The sequence below is a fragment of the Misgurnus anguillicaudatus genome, chromosome 22 (genome assembly GCF_027580225.2).
Source record: "Misgurnus anguillicaudatus chromosome 22, ASM2758022v2, whole genome shotgun sequence".
NCBI lineage: Eukaryota > Metazoa > Chordata > Actinopteri > Cypriniformes > Cobitidae > Misgurnus > Misgurnus anguillicaudatus.
The window spans coordinates 38,012,220-38,032,366 of NC_073358.2; positions in this window are offsets into that span (position 1 = coordinate 38,012,220).

Here is a 20,147-nt window from a genome sequence, read left to right on the forward strand (position 1 = left end):
GAGGCAAACGCGCAGTTCACGTATGCATTGTGAAACCGGAGTTGGCAGTTATGTGTCTGAAACTACCGAAATTAGCGTATATTTATGTGTATGAAAGGATGGAGACGGGACTTATTTGGGTGATTCTCACGAAATCCAGACTTAAAAGGTGTCCAGCATCAGATTTTTTAAAAAGCCCTTAAAGACAATTTTTTTGCACATATAAGCTTAAGGTCTGAACTTACTATAACCATTATTTTTAGAGGATTTAAAAACATCTTTCCTATAGAATTATTTATATTAAATTTTTTAGATTATCATTATAAAAAAGTATCATTATCGCAACATGATATTATATTAAATATATGCATTTACAAACTCATGTTTCGGTAATGAGAACTAAAAAGTTGTCTAGGTATTATGGCAAACAAAATGTCAACTTTTATTTGGAGAAAAAAATAGGAACTGCTTACCTGGTAGCCATCTTGAGTGTCAGTCAAATATGTCCCTTCAAACAATGTTTTTTGAAAATGTTAGTTCCTTGAGGGCTTAATGATTAAAAATTGTTGCGGAGGATAAGAAAAATTTTCTTGGAAACATTTATATTCCTTATTATTGTATCTACATTTACCAATAATCACCAAATACCAAATGTTTCTTTACTGTAAATGTTTATAGTACAGCATTCACTGAAGCTTTATATTTTTTAGATTTTTTTATTATAAATTTTCCATGTAAAGGAACCCAAATCCAGTCATGGACATGTTGCTGTAATGAAAATTTTCCCCTTAAATGTGGAAAAAAACAACAAAATTGGTTTGTATGATGTCATTTGAAATCATGTGCAAAATAGTACGTGAAGAGATGTTTGTAACTGTATGCTTCTTATTTTGATACTCTCACTTTGCATTTACTTTTTTTATTAAAATGTTTTAATGACACCCATCACTCATTTGCATATTCATATCTATGGTCTGTGCTATGCGGTTGAGTAGAGGTGGAGACTAATTCGCATATTCATAAATCCGCATATACAAAATGAGAGAATTGCATTCAAGCCGTTTTAAAGCATCTTAAAAGGAAAAACTTTTACAAACATATTATGTTGCTCAAAGATGAGGTTTAAGTGAACGGGTACAGGGAGACTTTAAGGGCAGCTGGCAACACTGTCACGACCGCAACCTTCTTAAACATGATGCCATTAATTAAAAAAAATAAGCCATGTCATTATACACAAATCATCTGGAAATCGCTCACAGTAACATAAACTTAATTTCCGACACTGGGCTACAAAATCTCACGAGAGATGGATCACTTCCAGCGACAACCGTCGTGTTGTGTTGCTTCTCATTTGCATAAGGTAAACGTTTTCACTCAACTTTGTCATGTCGCTAAACACACCCACATGACACCCACAGAAATCACCAGCTTTCACTGAAAATGAATAACTTCCCATCGCTTTGTTTCTACAGTACAAATGTCTGATCCAGAGTGTGCGTGTGAGCATGTGTTTGATGGGGTGAATGTGGAGAGGAAAAATGATGGATAGCATTCATTTTCTTCTATTAGGGATTTTGGGTTGTGAGCTTTGGCTGTTCAGAGAGAGAGAGAGGGAGAGAGAAGGAGAGAAGCAGGTCATTCCAGTGGAGCCTTTAACATGTTATTGGGAAAAATGGGGGAGAAGGACTGAGCAAAGCTAGACCGCTGGCAAACACATCTCTATAGCTGTTGACACATTTTTAAACAGTTCTAAAGAATAACTGTAATTTCTGGAGACTGAGGGATTTGCTCTGTTTGGCAGGACAATGCCTTCCTTTTGGCCTGTAAATGGACTCCAAGTTCAAAGACTGCCATGCAAACAGTGCTCACTTCTCTCTTTTTTAAAACCGATGTTAAACCAGCTCAAAAAGAATCACACTCAAAAGGTTTGTTTTTGGTGAGACGAAATTGCTCCTTGGCAGTTTTTAGGAGTAAACTATCAGAAGCAGAGATACCACTATACTTTTCTTTTTTTCTATTGAATTATTTTCTATAAAAACAGGAACTTTGGGCGGGTCTTATCGATGTACATCACAGCAATCGGTTCCAGTGGCGGCCGGTGACTGCTTTTTTCAAAGGGTGCTCGTTGCAAAGTTCGTCACAACATGTATGTAGCCCGTCATGTGTGTGGTTCGTAATTTCAAAATATGTGTTATGCGCGTCGAGTGATCCTGTTTGCATCATGTGTCTTGTTAAAATAAGTGCCTGCTGCAGACGCGTCTTAAGGGTTTGTGATATAAAAGACGTTTGCCAGATACTCGCATAATCTCATGCGTAATCAGAGTTTACTGTTAAGGGGGTGTCTTGCGTGTATTTTGTGAACGTGAGCGTCTTTTTTATCATAAACGGTTATGACGCGTGTGCAGCAAGCACTTATTTGACAAAACACATGATGCACATGGTTCACATGACGCAACAAACACATATTTTGAATTTGCGCCCCTCGGATGAGAAGTCACGAGTCGCCAGTGCTCGGTTCTTTCTCTTTGCCCACTATTCATACTTGACATACTGTTTGGTGAATTGATTTTTAATAGTTATTGTAAGATATAAATACCATTAATATGGTAATTATTAAAAATGGTACACATATATTATCATATTCCCATCTGAAAACTCAATTTTTGTTCTGTTCTGTTTCATTTCTTTCTTTCTCTTTCTTTCTTTTTGCACAATTGAAACTGCAGTTCTGTCCTGCCAAATACAATAACCCCTCTCTTTATTTACCCTGCCCCACTTTATGCTTTCGCTATTTTTCAATGTCAGCTGTGGACTTTTGAAGAATTTTTATTGGATTTCCTGCTGGACTTCACAGCAACAGCCATTTTCCTACCTCACTCACTCCCTCTCTCTTTCCCTTTCTCTCCATTTTATATTCTTACAGGTGTGACAGCCATAGTTCATTGCCTTTTATTACAGTTTTTCCTTTTAGAAATGTTTAGTTTTTGATGGATCTCCAACCCCGTTAACGCGAAGCCAAGTATAGGGCAAACCGGACGACCTGGAGTAATCCAAAGTAATTCCATTTTAACTCCGAAACATTCATAATAGACTGCGGCGTCACCCGCTTTCTTGCATCCCAGCGACCTCAGTTCTTGTCTTGTAGCCAGCGCTCTCCCGGTCCCTCCACATATGTTAGTGATCACACAGCCAGAGTTTTGATTCAACATTAGCATCATCTCCAGGCTTTCTTAAGCATGAAACATCCAAACGTAAACTCTGGCGGCTAAAAAGCCCTCGCGCTCCTTTCTTGTGGTAATATGTTTGCCGTAGCAGGTCCAGACTTTCCCTCAGAGAGCTGTGAGTGTAGGCAGAGAGTGCCATACGCCTGTAATCACATTACGGATGCCATATTTTGATGGAGGGTAAAAAACAGCGGTAAAGCATGTACGTGTGCATGTGTGACATTGAGTATGGCACAAGACTGTACGTTTGTGATTAGTGTTGGTGGTTAGGGGCCCGTTTGCGTAACCTTTTTTTACTCGAGGGCACGTCTAAAGTTATTGAGCTTTCTAGCCTGAAACTCTGTCAGGAGGTTGAAGTCTGTCTATTTGTCAGACCGCATACACCTCATTCACTCAAGGGGTGGGGAGCAAAGAAAATTGCATAGACAAAGAGTAAGAGAGAGAAGTCTTACTGTATTCTTTTCAAACCGGAGCTTGAAAATCGACTTGTCTTTCCTGTCTCTTCCTGTTTTACTTTCCCTGTTGATCAGGAATGTTGTGAAAATAAAGTGTGCTTTATCTGTTCTGCATATATCATGCAGCAGAAGTGAAGCATGAGGTTAAAACGATGTGTGTATATGGTTAGCTGACATTAAATACATTTGGGAAGTGGTAGTGACATGCTATGCTAAGGGGTTTTAAAAGGGTTTTAATCTGCACTTTGCTAATTATTGAAAAGTTTTAGTTCTCCCTGCTAAAAAACAATATAAACCATCACAAAAATTCTATTGGATTTAATGGTTTTAATGGAAATTTTATTGGTTGTAATGGAAACTATAATGGTCTCTGTGGGTCTCTCCTGGCATGTGTTGGGTTCTATTGGTGGGGCATTAAATCCTTTTGGAATATGCCCGAAAACACAATACAAAAAAGGAATTTTGTAGTGTTTTAAATGGTAAAAGTTAATGCTTCCTAATGGTATTTTAATGGAAACCATTAGAATTTCTGTGATGGTTTTTATTGGGGTTTTTTTCAGCAGGGTAATGCACAGGAGAAGAATTGAATGCGGAATGACAGCGCACATACAAATAGGTGCAAAAGTTAAACAATGTGGCTTTTTTACTGTGGTTATATTACTTAATTATTGTGAGCAGGAATCAAAACTTCTATTAGGTACATAATAGGTACATTCTTACCATGTACCTATTGCGGAGAAGAGCAACTAGAAGACATTTTATGCTGGGTACACACTAAAAGATTTTTTACACCTTATAAGATTTTCAAAATGTGATACACTGTAAAAAATTGTTGTAATTATGCATCTGGTTGCCAGTAACTTACTGCAGAAGATAAAAACTGAAAATCTTTTATCTTCATTTAACTTGGAACAAAATGTTGCCAGTAAATAACATAAATGTAAAATCTACAGTAAGTTACTGGCAGCTAGTTGCCCATTTCTACAGAAATTTTTACAGTGTAGACCACAAACATGAGGATAAAAAATCCTGAATTTAACCGCTTTGCTCCTATAGTGTGCGGTGTGCCATGATGTGTCAACAGACAACACCCCACACACAAACAGATTTTCAACCAGAGTCTCAACTGTGGACAAAGGAAACCTCGCGAGACTTCAGAATAAGCATGCCGGATATGCAGGAAGAAACTTCAATGAGTGTTTGGAATGATTTTCACAGAAAATTCAAGGGAAAAAAGAAAAGGGTTTGGGTGAAGTCATGGAGATAGTGAGAACATGGTCCATCTCTGCTGTCCACATCAACTTCCCTTTGTGCTGCGCCATGACTGCTTCCGTTTTCCATCATCTCACTTTCTGATTGGATATTGTTTCGTTTCACATGATAATCTCAAGAGCCTGCGCGCCTTTGTCCTTGGGGTTCCCCCCACACATCAGGATTTCTTCGATTTGCGATCGAGGCGGCTCCGACGTTCTTCCAGTCAGGTTCAGACACTCTTAACACACTTCACACCAAAAGGAACAATCTGATAAGATAATCTGTAGAACCATCAAGATAATCGGGACATAGCTAGGATTGTCGGAAGGGGGGAAATCGGCCCAAAATCAGCCTGATTATCTTTTGGTGTGTACCCAGCATTATTAGGAACAGGTGCGCTTAGGTTTTGAACGGCGTTGACATGCTCACCAGAATTCGTCACCAAAGAGGTATCAGGTATGTTTATGGTTAAAAAAGCATTAAGATAGTCTGTGTCAGAGCCGACGATGTAGTGGGCAACTACGACATGTGGTGCTTTCACACTTTTCTGCAACCAGTTCGATTCCCAGCTCATGGTCATTTGCCAAACTCATACCCCTATCTACTCCTCGTACTTTCCTCTCCTCGCTCACTGTTAAAATAAAGGCAAAATTGCCCAAAAATATAACTTAAAAAAAATAAGCCTGTTCAGAGTTAGTTTGCAATCAGGCTGAGACCACCTTGTTCAGGCGGTCTCGGATCGGTTGTTTTGGTGCGGATCTGAGCGTGATTGCTGTGTTTAATCACAAATGCCTAAATGAACCGAACCAAGGGAGAAAACGCACCAGTTTTCTGGTAAATACCAATGAAATGACTAAAGTGACATTTGTGAGAATAAGGCATTTAAATTACTAATAATGTTTTCATTGCCATTCAAAATAAATTACTGAGCCTAAACATTAGAGCCTAATAAAAAATGCTCATTTACAAGAAAACAGGTCAAATGCATTTAAGGGGTTTTGCATCAGAGCTCTCAATTATTATGCATGCCGTTAAATACATGTAGTTGCATGACCTGAAGACTAAATCGAATATTTGTACTTGACAAAATTTGTTTGTCACAATGCAGGATCTTAAAACATAAATATAGTGAAGGTAAAAAATGTTAAACACACACACACACACAGTACATGTGCCTGCTAAAGATAAATTATAATCTGATGTAAATGAAGCTCTTTATAAAAACTGCACCTGAATGTATCTGAGCAGAAATACACACACACACACACACAAATGTATTAATCATCAGAGAGGTTAAAATGCCACAACAATTTTACAACAGGTAAAAAAACTGTTTGCTCAAGTCATATGAAGCAACTCAGCAGCTCTGGGCATGAGAAGAGATTAAATTTTTCACAAGCCACTTGAATTTACGGAGGCTTGTAAATATGCACACATGTGCAATGTGTAGTGACTTATTGGCATTGGCAGGTCACATTAATATGTCACATTAAAGCAGCAAGGCTGTTGACAGGTGCTGTTTGACCCCCATCTGAGCGCACACATGCACACACTGACACACTTACACACCTCAATTTGACTCTTTTTTCCATTTCCTCTCCCCTCCCTTGCACTCCAATTCGCATTCTCACCCATACATGCGTACGTTTTTGACGCACACACTTTAACATAAACATCCATCATACAACATTGCAGACAGACACACACACACACACACACACACATTGTTTGAGCCATTTGTGAAAGATCAAAACCACCGAAATGGAAAAGAGCATTAAAACAGGGACAAACTCATGAGTAATTCAGTCTGAATTAACACAACACAGAGGCAGGTCACACTTCAGCAGATCCTTGTCAATACAGAGGTACACTCAAGTGGAACATTGGCCACTTGAATGCACTTGTGTTAAGCCAGAGGGGGTTAAGGAGAAAGAAAGGAAGAAAGAATGAGAGACACAGAGAAAGAAAGAAAAAAGAAAAGAGAGAGACATCAAAGGCCATGTTCCAGTCAGAGACCCCACGCAGACAGTGGCAGGTTCTCATCAGACAGGCCCCCTCATGAGTCCCCCCTACTAGCAGTGAGCTGCTCTGCTTATCAAAGTGCCACAGAGCTATAGAAGAGCACTGAAGCAATGCTCAACACGCACACACACCTCAAATCCTTAAATAAGGCTGATTATCCTGGACCTTCCCCATCAGCGGTTTTCCCTCATCCCAAGCTCCCCAAAACACACCCACATGAATCTATTTGTCTCTTGCTCTCTCTCTTTCATTATACTTTTGAGTCCTTTTTCTCTTTTATTGACAAGGATAGTGAAAAGATTGAAGGAAATGTGTTATTGTAGCTCAATTGGTAGAAGATTGGGTCAGGTCATGGGTTGGATTCCCAAGGAAAACACACATTAATAAAAAAAAAATGGAAAAGAGGTACACTGATAAACGACGCGGGATTGCCCATATGAGCTTCACAGCTCAATATAATGGTTAACTAAAAGCTAGATTAAAAGTGAGTACATTACAGCATCGCTGGTCTTATTTGGATTAAAGGGATACTTCACATTTTTGGAAAATATGCTAATTTTCCAGCTCCCCTAGAGTTAAACATTTGATTTTTAACGTTTTTGGAATCCATTCAGCCGATCTCCGGGTCTGGCAGTACCACTTTTAGCATAGCTTAGCATAATTCATTGAATCTGATTAGACCAGAGCATCACGCTCAAAAATGACCAAAGTTTCAATGGCTGCAGCAGGCGCCATGATATTACGTGGTGCCCGAAAATAGTCCCTTGCTATTGAAAGTTACCAAGGTGACTCATTATATCATTGCATAATATCATTGCGCCTGCTGCAGCCATGGTACGGCAGCAAAGTCCATGATTATTACGCCAGAATGAGAGTATAGTTCATAGCCATATCTGCCTAGAAAATCGCAACTTTTTCGGTCTTAGTACACGATGTAACTACAAAAGAGTCAAGTTTTAAATAAAAAAAATATCAAAACAAACTCTTTGGTTATTTTGAGCGTGATGCTAATGGTCTAATCAGATTTAATGGATTATGCTAAGCTATGCTAAATGTGATACCGCCAGACCCGGAGATCGGCTGAATGGATTCCAAAAAGGAAAAAATCAAATGTTTAACTCTAGGAGAGCTGAAAAATTAGCATATTTTCCAAAAAAGTGGAGTGTCCCTTTAACAGAAAGGCTGATATGTGACTTGATATGAGACCAGTGCTAGTACATAAAGTGTAAGAAACCCAAACAAGAGATCCTCCCATCTGACCCTCCCAGCATCCGTTTTGTAGTGTCATTAGCACTGATGTTGTTTCCTATGCCTTTGACTGGTAGCTTGTAATTGCAGGTCTAGTTATTTTCCTGCAGTCTCTCAGTAATCTGAAGAGTGCCGTTTTACAAGCTCTCCCCCTTCTCCTGTCCTCTAGTGATCAAAGCCTCCCTTTCACAGATACATTTCCCCATCAGACAATAGCTCCTCACAAGCTGCTGTCAGCTCATCTGCTTTTCTTTAATTTCATCTTTAAAGTTTTTTATCTCTCTTTCTTTTTAATCCTCATTCCCCTGCCTCTCTCTCTGTTCTCCTCCTTTGTATGTGCTGTCAAGCCTGACAGGTTGTAGCTGGGAGGGACGAGTGTGGAAAGAAAGGTAGAAGCAAATTTACAACAGGACGCCACCTGGCCTTGCCTTGCAACGACTGTCAATCATAAATACACACACACAGACACACACATGAACAGTGCGTGTCTAAGACAACATTCAACATCTGGGATTCAAAATTGTATTTAAACCTGGAGATGAATGGAACTTATTATTTCTAACATAATTTCTTGGTCCACCAACTAAATATAAGCAAATTTGTAACCAAAAAATGTTGTATTAAAGGTCAGATATTCCTGCTTTCAGTGAAGCACACAAATCCTTAGATCATGCTGGGAAAAATGGATCAGCAGGTTTTACACTTGTGGAGTCACAGCTAACAAAACAAGACACAAACGAATTAGTGCTGTTTTCACTTAAACTATAAAATTTTTATTTTTATTTAAAAAAGGTAAATGAAAACATTTTAGGTCCGCTAACTAGATCTTTGAGCCCCACTCTATATATTTTGAATGTATGCACGCACATGCAGAGAATTTTGGGCAAATCTGCTGCACTACAATGGCATCAACAAACAGACCTAAGCTGCGTATCTGATCCCCCTTTGCCGTTGCATAACCCATATTGTGTTTTTCGGGATCACCATGGTGATAGTCAGGGGGTAAACCTGAGTGTCAGTGTTTGTGCTCTGAGCGGTGACAGTAACCGCGGTAACTCAAAGTGACGAATGGCTGCCACGGTGCATTGATGGGCTCGGGATGATGGACAGGCACTGACACAAGCTTTCAGGACACGGCTGATGACATCACGCCGTCGCGCGAGGGAGACCAGCCGGGCACCCGTGAAACCTGAGGACCAACGCATACACACATGCACGCAAGACTCCAGGCTTTAATCCGGCAACTCAAACAAGAAGAATTTTAGTCTGGAGACAAACGACAGAAAAGAGAAAAGCAGAGCATATCATTCCCAAAGAGAAAAGAATAAAAGAAAAAGAAAGCGAACGGAGGAGAGTTGTGCCCTAAGGGTGAGGATTGGACAGGATGAACATTAACCTTCTTTTCTTCATCCAGCTTCTCTTTTGTTCTCTTTCTAACACCTGATGATTGACAGCATGGAAAAATAGAAAGAGAAAAAAAGAAAACGAGAGGGGATCTGTTTGTTCATTTACATTATGTAAAAAGTATACATTTGTTATTGGCTTACTCCTGTGCCATGACGTTTAACTTTAGGGAAAAGAAAGAAAGAGTTTAAACAAAAAAGTATATATTTTTGGAGGTCAAACTCCTACAAATCTTCAATATGCTTTTGCTTTGTTAAGTTGCTTGGCCTAGTACAATCAAACTTACAGAAAGTAAGATGTATATTTAGAGAATCAATCTTGAATTACAGTACCGATCCAAAGTTAAGGGCCACTTAAAACTTTAACTTAATTAGAACTTTTAAAGGGGAGATTTCACAAGACTTTTTTAAAATGTCAAATAAATGCAGAGTACGTATGTGAAGTTTTAGCTCAAAATACCATATAGATCACTTATTATAGCACATTAACATTGCCACTTTGTAGGTGTGAGCAAAAATGTGCCATTTTGGGTGTGTCCTTTTAAATGCAAATGAGTTTATGTATGGACTAAATGGCAGTGGCGTGGTTGGATAGTGCAGAGGCGGTATTATCCTCTTCTGACATCACAAGGGGAGCCAAATTTCAAGTACCTATTTTTTACATGCTGGCAGAGAATGGTTAAAAAAAAACTAAGTTACTGGGGTGTTCTTATTCACATTTTCTAGGATGATACAACCACTTGGGACCCAATTATAGCACTTAAACATGGAAAAAGTCAGATTTTCATGATATGCCCCCTTTAAAAATGCACTATTGAAATTTGTGACTCTGGCTACGTTTACAAACGGACATTTCCACCTCTCCGGTTTCAAAAATGATATCGTGCACACATGTCAGTTTTCAGAAAAGTGTTCATTTACACGTACCCGTTCATATATGCCGTCAAGAGAAGCTCAAGCTTACGTAAGCCAATCACCGGCAGCGCTGGTGGTGACGCGGACTGGTTCTTTGTGTTGGAGGGAGGAGTTGTTGCAGTAGGTGTTCAATGACGACAAAGTACCGCGAGAGCGATTCAAAATTAGACCTCTACGTGTGATTTCTCAACTCGCTTTCGCGGTACGTTGACATTATCCGCCTGACAGTTCTTGCAGCGCCGCATGAAGTTGAACATGTGTAAAATTGCTAACCTCCGAGCACTCGTCTCTGCTCCTCAACATAATGGAGCAGCTTTTGTATTTGCAAATACAAACACACGAAACAAGCTTGCACGAACATAAATGTGATCACGGAAGCGTTCAGAGTAGCAGTCAGATGTAAACACAGGTCGCACTTTTGACGTAGGTGCGAGCTCTGGCGCATACGGTGACGTTGGACGCCTAAACATCCGTTTGTCTCAGTTTACATGCAAGCGTGCAAACGAAGGTTTTCAAAATATTCACTGAATCGGTTTCAGAGGCGAAATCTACGTTTACGTGTAAACGAAGGAAGGGTGCAAGCGAAGGTAAATGTCTCAGTTATTTCAAAATCACCATGTACGTGTAAACATAGCCAGGTATCTAATGAGATTAGGAGCATGAGAGTTTGCTTTCAATGATTGATTTCACATTGATAGTTCACCCAAAAATGACAATTCTGTCATCATTTACTCATCCTCATGTTGTTTTAAACCTATTTGAGTGTCTTCATTTTTTATTCTTGAACACAACAGAAGAAACTTTGATAAATGATGGTAAGCACACAGTTGACTGTAGCCACCGACTTCCATAGTAGGAAAAGGAAATACTATGGAAATCAATGGGTACTGTCAACTGTGTGCTTACCATCATTTATCTAAATATCTTCTTTTGTGTTCAACAGAATAAAAAAATCTCATAAGGGTTTAAAACAAAATGAAGGTGAGTAAATGATGACAGAATTTTCATTTTTGGGTGAACTATCCCTTTAAATCTTTGATATGAAGTTCTTATGAATGATGATTTTATGTAAATAACAATAAATCACAAACAAATTACTTCAGATGGGTTTTTCACATCTTATCCACCAGCTTCTTTAAGTCTCACATTGGGATGCTTTTCACACACTATTGAATTTCCACCACTACTGGTCTCTTATTGGCTAATTCTTTTTCATTATGCAGACCAAATCATCCATTTAAAAAAAAATATTTGAAATATTTAAACAAATTTTAGCTTTGTAATGAAAAAAAATCAACAGGTTGTCCATTATATTGAAGCATATGCCTTCATATCTTATTTAAGATCATGAGAAACATTCCCATAAAAGATAAAAGTGATTTATTCTCTGAATTAAAGTCACAATGAATCAAAATGATTTGTTTGTATTGTAAATGAATAATGCAATGAAAGTAAGCAAATACAGTAACAATGGCACTAATGATGAGCAACTACTGTGCTGTCACTTCAAAGTGAAGCCTATTGGTGACCCACAGTTCCTGCACCATTCAAGGCCTGCATGCGTTTCCTTTTTTCCACATAAAACTATATTTGATCTTCTTCAGTCTGGAGTCCAGATGACCCAAAGTACACATATTACTTAATTCATCCGTGAACTTTCACATGTCATGATTTATTTTCTCGAGCTCTTTGACACATACATCCTACTTTGTACTTCTACCTCTCCTGACCCCATTCACATAAACTAGAGAAAAACCACACTGACTCAGACTTGCATGCTCATGCCATCTACAGCATTAGCTGTCTTAGACCCACAGTTCACACATTCATCTAACATGTCCATGTCGGCCCTCCATCGCACATGCACATGCATGCGCTTCTACACGCTTGCTTGCGGCAAACACGTGACCCGGCGAACATACCTCTCCTCCTGCGGTGCCAGCTTTTTCTCTTTACAGAAACAGCTGTCCGCTATAAACCCACACCTCTTCTTCAAAGGTCCCGAGTGCTGGGATTCACAGCTTTGTAAATGTGTGTGCTGACTTTGATGAGCGCAGGCGTCCCATTTAGCAGCTCTCTTTAAAACTCCCATAGACGGCCGCCCACTGTGTCAGGATGAGGATATTAGCCTGTCAATGAGGTGTAAACTTTGTCACAATGCTACAGTTGGCTTCAAGAGAACATTAAAGGGGAAGGATGGTGCTACTCAAGGTTGATTCACACATAACATCCCACCTCCGTGAGGAAACGGATATGAAGCTGTTATGGCCCTGTAACATTCTGTGCCACCTAGTAAGCTGTGGTCATTGTACTTGGCATTGAGTCAGCGGTTTCATCATCTATCTCCTGGTCTTTGTAGATTAATTGTTGATGCCGCAATGTCATGAACCCCATATTAAAGACATATTTCCTGACGCAAATATAGATACAGTATTGGTAGTCCGACCCACATGGGTGATTCTCGCGAAATTAGACTTATGAGGTGTCAGGAAACATTTTGATAAAAAAGTAAATGTAAAGTAAGATTATCAAAATAAGCAGCATAGAGTTACAAACATCTCTTCATGTACTATTTTGCAGATGATTTTAAATGACATCATACAAACCAATTTTCGATGTTTTTTCCACATTTAAGGGGAACATTTTCATTACCGCAACGTGTCCATGACTGGATTTGAGTTCTTTGACATGGAAATATTTATCATTAAAAAATATAAAATATAAAAAGCTTCAGTGCATGTTATACTTTAAAAATTTACAGTAAAGACACATGTGGTATTTGGTGATCACTGGTAAATGTAGAGACAATAATAAGAAATATAAATGTGTCGAAGACCAATTTTCTCATCCTCCGCAACATTTTTCAATCATTGTTTAAGCCCTCAAGGAACTAACATTTTCCACAAAAAAAAATGTTGGAACTGACATAATTGACTGTGACACTCAAGATGGCTACCAGGTAAGCAGTTCTTATTTTTTCTCTCCAGATAAAAGTTGAAATTTTGTTTGTCATAGTACCTAGACAATGTTTTAGTTCTCATTACCGAATTTGTAAATGTCATTTACCGTTTGTAAATGCATATATTTAATGTAATATCATGTTGCGGTAATGATAATTTTTGATAATGATAATCTAAAAAATGTAAATAATTCTATAGGAAATATTTTTTAAATCCTCTAAAAATAATGTTTATAGTAAGTTCACCTTATATGTGCAAAAAAATTGGCTTCAAGGGCTTTTTAAAAATTCTGATGTTGTACACCTTCTAAATCTGGATTTCGTGAGAATCACCCACATTAGCGAGAGAGGAGGTTCAAAGTTGTGCTCAGAACTGGTTAGACACACACAGCGTTGGGAAAGTTTTGTGCAATCTCCACTATAGTGCCAGCAGCCAGTTTCTGTGATGTTTGTGCATGGATATGATCTGTCCGTACAAACATTATCTTGTCCTTCCCAGGCTCCTCCTATTGTCCACTATGATCTAAAGCATTCGCTCAAAAAACGAGAAAACTTCTCCAGACAGATGTAACTTAGATCTGGCTAAATCCACACATGCAGCAAATTACCCATCATGACAGCCGCAGTCAATCCAGGATATTTACTTTCCTACTTCTGAGCAGAAAGTACACAATGACAAAGTGTCTGAGAGGATAAAAAAGGAAACTTGAAGAAGGCCAAAAATGCTCTCTTTCCATCAACCCTCCACCCCAATCTTTCTCATTCTTATCTGTCACTCTTTTCTCTGTAAAATCAATGCCACCAAATCTGTTTTGCTGGCACATCACAGAGTGCACAGTATATAATCCCTGGCAGTTTAATGGCAAACCCCTCTCTTTCATTTAGTCTTCCCACATGATGTGAGCAGTGTTTGTAGATAGAATCTGACTGCAGACGGAGATCAACACATATCGGAACGCTGCCACACGTAAGCGCACATACACACGCGCCTTTCGGTGAGGATAGAAGCGATAATGCCCCCATAAGGGCCTGGCACCAGGGGCAAGTTCAGTGTAACGTACCACCCAAAAACTTGCATTACAGTGTAAATGTTTATTAAAAGAATGCATTGGTTTTTCAATGGTAGCAAGATTTATCTGCGACCATATCAAGACCATCTGGAGAAGCTCAGGAAAGATTAATGATTGCATTACACCTGGATGGGACATCTCACACATTTTGTCAAACTGATAGTTTATCATAGTGATACATTTATAGAGAACAAAACTGATCCAAAGACAGCACGCTGAATGAATTACGCTTCACCTCAGCATGCTGTAGTTCATATAACAGAACCTACATTAGCATCAACGTTAGTCTACAAAAACATGCACAAAACTGAAATCAATCATATTCCATTGTGATTCAAATAAGGTTAAAGAAATGCCAGCGAATTGAGAAAGAGTGGGGGTGTGGATGTAGGTGAAAATATGGGTAGGGGTTTCAAAAAAACACTAAAGAAAGCAAAAGTTAACAAAGAGAAAAGGATTAAGTGCATCCTCAGTAGAGGAAAGAAAAGAGGGAATTGGTGGAGGAGTGGAACAGAGGGATGAAGAGGCGATAAGGAGGTGGAAAGACCGTCTTTGCTCAACCCTGTGGGAAGAGATTTGGGTGGAGAACCTCCCTCATATTCACAACACAGGGAGCTGTGTGTGTGCGTGCACACTTTTTCCCCCCGCTGTGTGTGTGTCTATGTGTGTGCATTTTAGATCTACAGAGAAATGTGATTTATATTTTGGAACTTTGATCTCCTAAAAGGCTTTGAGATTTACACAACAATAATTCTTCTTGGCCAGCACTGAGATAAATGATGTGCCTATGGCAGGAGTCCAGAGCAGATTTTAATAGACTGTAGGGAGAGGGACTGGAAACAGAAGACTTTCACCCTACATGTATTTGACAGGCTCACACAGACTACAGTACACATTGGAAAGAGTCAGAGGTTAAAACAGTGTATAAATATCATTGGTAATAAAAGCAAGGGCAGGGAGACGGCCGAATAACATTATAGACATCCTGTCTTTCTCATCACTGCTTTAATGTTTGCCAGTTAAGGGCCTCACGTTTCTCTTGTTTAATAAATGTTAATGGTCACGAATGATAGGTTTAGCTATGTTTGTGGAAGGAAGACAGGGTCAATATATTGTAAACCTTATGCTTTTTTCCAGCGTAAGAAGATGAAATGTCTTTTACATGTTGGCTGAAGACAGGAAGGGAAGCTATTGAGGTGAACTGAATGAGATGGATTCCAGCATCTGTTTGAAACATTTAAATTTATCAGAGCCCTAGGCCTAGCAGTGTATATGCATGATGTTGCTGAGGGTCATGTAAGTTCGGCTGTTCAAATACTTTTATTTTCAGAGTGTTGAATTTGATTAAAAAAAACTTTAATATATATGATATTTTGATAAATTAACCACACCATTGATGGTACCCACTGACTTCCATAGTAGGAAAAACAAATACTGTGGAAGTCCACTCTAAAAACAACAACTTGGTTATGCAAGTCAGTAACCTACGTCAATTCAACCTACTATAATTTATAAGTTTATAAGTTTTAACTTGAGATAAGTAACTTGAATTTTTTTTAACTTAATTTGTTAAGTAACATAAAAATATATGTATTTTATTACAATGTGAGTACCATCAGCTGTGTGTTTACTGCTTACCATCATTTATCAAAATACAAAAATAAAAGAAAGAAACTCATACAGGTTTAGAACAACATGAGGATAAGTAAATGATGACAAATTTTTCATTTTTGGGTGATCTATCCCTTTAATTTGCAACATTTGCATAAATAATGGTGCCTTTCTTAGTTTCTTAAAGGTAGGGAATCTAATTTTGAAAAATGCTAACCGTAGCTGACTAGCAATGAAATCACGATCCCACCCTCCATTCAAATGGCCATCCAAAGTCCCGCCTCTTTCAAAACACATGAACACGCACAGATCAGACGTCCACATTAGTGATGGGTCAGGTTGGAGCGGGTAAAGAAATTGTAACTTTAATGTGGGGCCTGTCTTTAAAAACAAAATAAAAAAACATGTATGTTGCATCTTATTCCCTGTAGAATAAAAATTAAATATTTGGGAATATATATTTTTAGATTTTATTACGTTCTTTGTGTCAGTTTATTGTTAAAAATGGGCCGCAAGTGTGCATTTCAGATATGTAACGCGAGACCTTTTGACATGATTACACAATACGTAAGTTTGCGCTGGCGCATCACACGGCTAGAACAAGATGAGAAGTTGTGGTTTAAAGTGCTTTTTTTTGTTGCCGAAAATGACTATCGTTTCGCTAGGTAAGACCCTTATCCCTCGTTTGGGATCGTTTAGAGCCCTTTAAAGCTGCATTGAAACTGCATTGAAACTGTGAACTGTTGAGATCCAATAAAGTCTATTAAATAAATAAAAATCTTTGAAAATTTGTCTCAAAATTTTTTTTTATTTTTTCTTGCCTGAACAAAGAAAGACATAAACATCTTTGATGACATGGGGTTAAGTAAATTACCTGGATTTTTTTATGAAAGAGGAGAATTCCTTCAAGCTAAGTTTCTAAATTTCTTAGCTAAGCGAACCCATTTGTTAAATTCCTAAGTATCTAGTTTTTACACCAAGTCCCAAGACAGGCAAGTGTGAAGAAAGGCAGAAAAAGTGAGCAAAGGTGGAGGGAGCTATAAATGAAGACAGAGGGAACACATTGCATGAGCCTTTTGTCTTTTCATGTGTAATTTGTGTTCTCTTTCACCTTCCAATGAGAGTCTGATTCTGTCAGGAGAGGAATGCTCTCCAGCAGCTCTCTGAGAATGGATGACTGACAGATAGCCCTGGGTTTGGTTTCAATAACACCAAGCACAAACACTGTAAATTTACAGCTACGGATGACTCTGAAAAGATCACCCAAATCTCGGCAGTCGTAACTCATTCTCTCTCTCTTTCTTTCTCTGCCTCTCTCTCTGTGTGTAGCAGCTGGTTGTACTCAGCATTGGGCCTGACACGGCACTTTGAAATAGCAATCAATGCCTTTATACTGCAGGGAGGACTCGTAAAAGTGTCACGACCGGGATATACGGCACCGTATTTCATCGTTTTTCTCTATTTTTAAACGCTGAGTTATGGTGGTGGAAATGTGTACCTATTAAAGGTGATATGATGTATTCTCTGCCTTGTTCTGAGGCTCATTCATCAAGTGGAGACCGAAAAGAAAACTGCACCTACTTCTTCACCCTCCTCCTCTTCCTCCTCTCCTCCAGCTCCCCGGTTCTAGCGGGCTGTCGAGGGTAATTTATAGCGCGCAGGCAGTGTAACCTCCTGGCAGGCTTTGTGGAAGAAGCTTGTGCTCCTTCTCTCTTGGCAACTAATAACCTTTTATAAGGCTCAAACTTGGCCAGGCCATTGGGCACTGGAGACGAATCAAGACGGGAACAGAAGAGTAAAATGCGATTGAACCCGAGTTTTCTCTCCACAGAAAAACAAAATGAAGTGAATCATGGAAAACGAGGGAATCGTGTCTAAACTAAGTGGCAAAAGCAATCAATAAAGGCTGCGGTGATCGGAGGGAGATTTTAGCACCACAGTTTGATGGCGATTCGGCTCTTGTTTGTGGCTCTTCGGGTGATTTAGTGTTGTAGAGACGGACAGTGAAATGGGAAGGTAGCCACCATATTGCAAGAGTAAGCTAAAGAAATATTTCACGGTTGTTAGCTAGACCTTAAAGTAGCATCTGGAATGAATGGATGCACATTCGCGGAGAACAAATAGTTAGTCTAGGACATTACCCAGGGCTCCCTCCAACATGTTAACTTGCATGACAAATATCATCCAGTAGCAATGTTAAAACTATATCCACAAACAGCCCACAGCCTAGATGACGTGCAAAGAAATAATACCCCGATCTCTCGAGCAATCTTGTATTTAAGGATTTCAAGTGAGACCAAATGTTTTGAGATATCCGTTTCCTTATCCAGTCTGTCTTCTGTGTTTCTCCGTTGTGGTTTCGTCTTGACAGCCGCACAGTGCAAGATTAATGAGGTGGGCGGAGCAGTATAATAAACGTTTGTTTGAAGTGACAAGGCTGATAGGTGTTGATTTACTTACACACTGATAGGCTTTTAATTGAGCGCCTCCATCTCTCGTCACATCAAAGACACTGTGACCGACAGGGCGCTCCTACATACCTCGGGCTGTGATGAGTGACAGCTGACACTTTGGCCTAGTTTTAAGATCGAGCGCTTTGAGATCTCACTCCAAAATTGTATTCAAATCCTGTATATTATTATTTTAAGGGGGTTTTATTTTATTAGCGCATTAATATCGTCTTTTGGGTTCATAAGTTTTAGTGCAGTACATAAAAAAAAGAGTAACAGTTTAACACAATGTGTCATGTTAATAACCACATTTCCTGCATTATGAGGGAGGATCGTGCATTTGTCAATATATAAAATAATCTTTTCTCCGAACTGATAGGGACTCCAGAGAGGTGATGAAGGAAAACATCTGTGTTTTTACTGCGAATTTTACAAGCCGCCAAGAACTCGGCTGTTGAGTTGTTATTCTTCAGGCAGCACGTTTATCTCTTTTTATTATGTGTGACAGAATGACATAACCTGCTCAGAGATCCACTTGCGAGCATTTGAACCTTGTCAATCAAGTTTGAGTTTACCGACAAAACTAGCGTCACACTTTTTCTTTGAACTCTGTTTTGTTTGACAGAGTTAATTATTATTTCAGTTTGCGCAAGTGCGTGTGACTCAGAAATTAAATATTGGAATAAATGTGGAACTTGATGAATCAGACTAGCCTGAGGAATGGAAAGGAGATTTCATTCGGTCCATCTACACCGTGAGTCTTCTGAATGGAGCGACTGTTGCTCCACGCAAGCGTTCGCAAGGCCCAGGCACAGATAAAAACACTGTTTGATGTCTGCTTAGATTTCACACAACAATCTACAGCAATCTGATTTGTGATCCTGCAATGTGTAGCCGGGCGATTCTCCTACCCCTTCTGATAACTTTTCCATGTGGAGGACAATGGGACCTTTTGTTACAGCGAAGAGGGAGCATTTAAGTTCAGTATGTGAGTGTTTTGGTGCACATGACATGTTTGAATGCTAAATAAAGATCTGTCATTAACTGTAGGGCACGTACATATTGGCTCAGAGATAATCAGGGAGACAGGAAGACGAGTAGGTCTGCCGAGTTCTTGATGAAAATGTCGACAAGAGAGATGAGCCATTAAGCCCGAGACAGCATTCAGAGTCACAGATATCATAAAAGACGTTGATATGAGGCTTCGCTGTGATTTAACAGACTTTCATGCAACTCTTACTCAGGTTTAGTTCATCCATCTTGTATTATATTCCATTCCGTCACATGCACATGTGGTTTCATACAAATATTTATCCTGTCATCACACCATCACTCAAATCTTTGGATCAGAGAGTCTCAAGATGTTCAAATCTGATTATAGCAAAACACAGAGATGAGTCATTAAATCAACCTGAGAAGCTTCTCAGAGGATTCTGAGAAGAGATTTTTCTGTCATTTCATACCCCGTGTGTATGTTGTGTGTGCTATTTAAGCAGAACTAAATAAATCTTTATGCACAACTCATTTTTCAGTTTTTTCCTCAACAGAGATTAAACC